Here is a 5,585-nt window from a genome sequence, read left to right as displayed (position 1 = left end):
TGAATATAGCTCCCATCCCCAAACTTACAAATCTAGTGCGTAGACATCCCAGCTCCATCACATCTCGTCTAGCGATTCCGAGGATGGCAGGAGGAAACATCAGGGAGGGGGAGAACGGTAGCCATACCACTCATTGCTTGCTCATTACATACAAGGGTTACCTTATTTTCCAATATAGTGCATGCTTTTAAATGGATAAGCATATGGCCTAATTTCCCAATCATAGCATTAGCAGCTTTTTTTTATTAGAACTTAGGCCACGGTCCTTCCTTCTGTTAAGTCTTATATTCAACCTCCAGTGTTATATGCTGGGACCGTCCTAGTAAGTTTTCTACTACTTCATTGACGAACTTGGTGCAAAAATAATACAGATAATAAATCAACTAGCTTCAATCAAAATCAAGTTTCAAATTTTGGTAAAAAGAAGATGTTCCTTGTTCCTTGAACATCAGACTTGTATGTTCAAATGTGGGAAAACAGAATTATAATGCTCTCCACGCCCAAATGCATGCTTATGGTATGACAACCGGATAGTCCCAGTTGACGAACTGGACCCTCCATCGGATTTGTACTCTTTCCCCATCTCCACATCAGGAAAAGATCTAGAATATATCATGATATGTGTTATGACCCAATTTAGCCCGGGGCCCATAAACCAGAAACTGAAATAAAATAGTCCATTTTTTTTACAAATAGCCCAAATACCAAAAACAAACCTAGACCCAAATTAAAACTTACGGCCCAATTGGCCCATAAACTTCAAATAGTTTCAGCAGGTTTTGAAACCCTAGCAGGCCCTTTCACCGAGCCTCTAAGCGCCGCACGTCTCGCGCCTCTCCGCATCGTGCGCTGCTCCATCGTGCCTCCACGTCAACACGCCCGCACCACCGCAATATCTGGCGAGAAAATAACAACAAAATAAAGATTATTGTAATTATATTCGGCTATAAAAGGTTGAAGATTGGAAGGTAAAATGGGGGATCTTTATATTTTTTTTCACGAATACACGAAGCAAAAGATACACATCAAGCACAAAAAAATCAAATAAGTTTGAAGGTAGTTCACTCTTTTTTTTTTCCTTTTTCTTTTATTTCGTTTGAATCAATCTTACAAATAGGCAAAAGAGGAGGGTGTTTACCTATCATTTGGCGTCGATCTGATCGGTGTATGCTCCTCCGACCCAAAAGCAGACGGATCCCTAGGGACCGTTTGAAGCCATGGCGGAGATGGAAGCATATTTTGGCACCGTCGAGATCCACCTGGGAGGATTTTAAAAGGCAATTTATGGTTTTGTTTTAAAAATGGCCGAATGTTCTGGTATCTAAGGAGAAATGGGAGAGTTTTAAAGCTTTAAAAGTTTTTTTTTAACTAAGGGTTGAAATGATTTTAAAGTAAAAAAAAAAAAAATTGCTTTAAATAATAAAGAGAAAACGGCACCGTTTTGTGCCTGGGGTTTAAGCGTCTAAACGACGCCGTTTCAGCCCCCTAGATCCGCGCGCTGACCCGACCCGGGGAGGATCCGTGTGTTTTCTATTAATGAGATATTTGCGCAATCGGACCCTCCCTACTGCGCTGTTATGTGATTAGGTCTTTTACCTTTTCTAATTTCGCCCAGAAATTTTGTGTAAGCTTCATTTTGATCCGTGTTTAAACGTTGCTTTCAAGAATCTGGGGTAATTTCGTTTTCAATCCCCACATATTTGCGCTCATTGCGCTTTAGCCCTTAGTTCTGTTTTAATGTTCTATTTTATCCCTTTAGTTTAATTCTATTTCAATTAAGTTTGTTTTTCCATTTCAATAGTTAATTCTTTTATTTTTTTAATTTACTTAATATTCATTTCTTTTAAAATTATTTACATATATGTTGTGAATTACTTTAGTCATTTTTTACCTCATTTCAATTTGGTGTTTTATTCAGTATTTGCTTTTTATTTATTTAAATTATATGTCATTATTTAAAAACTCTTTTCATATAACGTAGTTTTAAAATTATGTATGATACTAAATTTGATTTTCCTTATATATTATTATATACACATAGTTTATATTAAAATTAATTTTGTCTATGTACATTATCAATTTCATGTTGTTTCATATTTATATTTTCTTAAAATTTACTTATGTACAATTTATTTCTTTTAAAGATTCTATTTTACTAAATATTTAATTTTTTTAAAACTCTATTATTTATTATTATTTTTATATATTATTTTCATTAAGTTTTTACTTTATGTACACTATAAGTTGTTAATAAACAAATTTTATTATTGATTTTATATTATATAGATTGTAATTCATATTCTTTAGTATATTTTTATATGATTGTATATATAATTCATTTATACTTTTTAGTATGTATATTATTTGTTTTAAAATTTGGCCTGGGCATACATTACAATTTTATGTACATAATTGATATTACATTTTTTACTTATTTTAGTTTTAAATTGTTTTGTATAGAATTAATGTTACATTTCAGCTTATAATATTTATTTTGAAAGTCACTTATATGATAACCTTTATATTTATGCATCAATGTTTATGTATTGTTTGTTTGTCAATTGTTTGTTTTTGTGTGTTTTATTTTACATATTTACACATTTGTATTATTGTTGATAAATGGTGAAATATATTCCCCATGTATATGTTCCATATTAGGTACATTGCTTTTGTATTTCCGTGTATTGATACACGATCGAGATTGTCAACTCATTCACCTTGAATTGTTCATTTCATTTTTATTTCAAATAAACCGAATAAAATGTACGCCACTACTTTTATAATCACCCTCATTTAAAAAACCTCTTAAAATAAGGAAATATTTCGTGTTTGAAAATTCAAGAAATCGTGCTCTAACGTGCTGGGTTTCGACTTTTTCATTTGACCAAACGGCCAAATATACCTTTTGAGTTTTCAACGCATGAGTTTCAAAAATCAAAAGATGATCTTGATTCCAAGAGTTCAAAAATTGTATACTAACATGCTGGATATGATATTTTTTATTTCCCTGAAACAAGAGAATCTTAACATCCAATTTAAGTTATTCAAATGCTTTTAAAAGAAATTATATTTTAAAATCTCTTCAAATTTTCGACATTAGAACATAAATTAACCAATTGGGTACCAATTTTGAGCGTTGCGAGGGTGCTAATCCTTCCTCGTACATAACCAACTCCCGAACCTGTTTTCTTGATTTTCGTAGGCCAAAATCAGTATTTTAATCAAAATATTTATTAGGTGACCCGATCACACCCAAAGGATTGGTGGCGACTCCATTTTCTTTTTTAAAAGTCGATCCCCGTTTTTCAAAAAAATGGTTTCGACAATATGTTTTCTCAAAGAGTGGGTTAAAGCTCCAAGCTCTAACTGTCCTCCCCATGCAGCAGTTGACTCCACTTCTTTAGTTCTCGAATCTCTGTGCAGGTGAGTCATCCAAATCTCCATCAATGGCATTTTCAGATAGGAAAAACAGGAGGAAATCGGACGTGTTTCCTCATATAAGCAGCCGCCATTTCCCGTAGCTCTTGATATGCATAAGGAGAAGAGTCTCCTGACTGAAGGGACAGCTGATCTTCAACAGCTCGGTAGGGGCAGTGTCCGTCTGACTTTATTTCCTTGATTGTGAATCCTAAAGGTTTGAGTTTTCTCTCAAATTTCTCATCTTCAATCATTCTATCGCTCATGATGCTGCTCTGCTCTTCTTGTATTCGTTGTTCTCTTGCCGCTTCTTGCTGAGCTCTTTTCTCTCATCTCTTTGCACCTTTGCTGGTCTTTGGGTGACCCTACTGAGGGGCAACAGACAACCCAGCGATGGCCTTGACCAAGTTGTCCGTATTGCTTTTATCATTTCCATTATAACTGAAGCCTAGTGAAGAAAGCTCTTCAGCATGCTTTTCCTTTAGATTAGCAGATAGCTGAGAGATCTCTTCTTCCACCTGCTTCTTTTTAGCCTTCTGTTCAGCCTTGCTACCCTTCGCTGCTGCCTTTTCAGTTCAATTTCCTTGTTCTGCAGTTGCGATATCTCTTTCCTGCAGAAGAGGGTGAATAAAACAAGTATTATAGAGAAAGAAAAAGATCATATTTTATTTGAAAAACTAATTCCAACTAAACATGGAATGGGCAAAATCCTAGCAAGAAAACTGCAGTTTTTTGTCCAAAATACATTTGCCAAATCAGGGGATAGTAATATTTATGCACGTATCGGCCTTATTTCATAATAACAACTAAATATACTTTATTATTAAACCATACATTGTGCCAGGATATAAGCCTAAATCTATTTTTTGGCAAAACGATACAAGCCACATTAATTAACTAGATTAAAATATAAAAGAAAAGCATGAAACACCCACATTAATCAACTTCATAAAAGCTTCGATAGGACTATAGGAATAATTGAAACATAAATTAATGGTGATCGAATTTACCTGTGCCTCGAAAGTATTTCATCACGAGTTTCATGCTTTAGGGATGTAGAGGGCAACTTTTCTTCACATGGTTTGCCATCTATGTCTTGAACATCTGCCATTTTGAGCACACCTAAAATCCTGGTAGACAATAACACAGAGGAAATGGTAACCTTGAACTTCAAAATACAAGAACCAATACGAACATCCAGATCACTTTGAACTAATAGTGACATGTAAAGAACATGCTAAAATCAAACAACTGGTTATGTTTGTCTAAGCCACAGGTATGCAGCAAAACAGATTAAATAGTCTTTTATTTTCAAAACGAAATTGATTATCTATCTATCTATGAAGACAACCGACATTTTTGCAAACATGAACTTATAGATGCCTTAACATATAACATCTACTTTGATAAACCAAGTTCAAAAAAATGATTAGATACTCAACTTCTTTCCAGGACTCTAAATCCATGCATTTTTCCTAAGATTCTTATAATTGTTTCTATTGATGAAGTTTCACATTTGAGTAAAGAGACAAATTAAACAGAACCCTAAATTCAATTCTCATCTAAAAAGAAAGGATAGCAATTTATTGGTTCAAACATGCACTAAACTGAAATTAAACAGCAACTGGCAATGGAAATCTCTTTTTTTTCTTTTTTCTTGTTACTTTATAATCAAACAGTAAATTAACGCAAACTCAAATCCCAATCTCATGTAAATCCTACCAATCATCGGTAATAAAAAAATAAAAAAAAAACCTCAAACTAGAAAACTATATTCAGAATTGGCCAATCGTGTCTAGGAATCGGAGCTTAGTTCTAAAAAAACAAGGCAAAGCATATAAAACATACAATTAGGATTCCCTTTGATAATTTCTCTTGTTTTCTTCAATTTTCTAGAATACGCAAACTAATAAACGAAGTGCAGCAAACAAGCTAACCTTAGCAGAGAAGAATCCAGCAGAGTTAGCGTAACGAAGAAACCTTTTGATGAAACTGGAAATCTGAAAGAGAAAATTGACAGAGAAAACAGAGAAAGAGAGGAGAAGAATCGATCGAGAGAAATAGGAAGTTTACTGAAATTGTGCTTAACAAATTGGATATCAGTTTCTGGTTACAATAGTGTCTTTAAGAGAAAGAAAATAACCTTTGGGGAGTGAGTTAGCCCTTCA

The 5,585-nt window shown here is 33.8% G+C and overlaps 1 pseudogene; it reads right to left on the bottom strand.

Annotated features, from left to right (window-relative positions):
- Nucleotides 1–388: 388 nt before the first annotated feature.
- Nucleotides 389–5,585, bottom strand: LOC108477654 (OVARIAN TUMOR DOMAIN-containing deubiquitinating enzyme 5-like; annotated as a pseudogene).

Source organism: Gossypium arboreum, chromosome 12 (genome assembly GCF_025698485.1).
Source record: "Gossypium arboreum isolate Shixiya-1 chromosome 12, ASM2569848v2, whole genome shotgun sequence".
Lineage (NCBI taxonomy): Eukaryota > Viridiplantae > Streptophyta > Magnoliopsida > Malvales > Malvaceae > Gossypium > Gossypium arboreum.
Note: the sequence above shows the minus strand (reverse complement) of the source record. Positions and strands in the feature narration are given on the sequence as shown.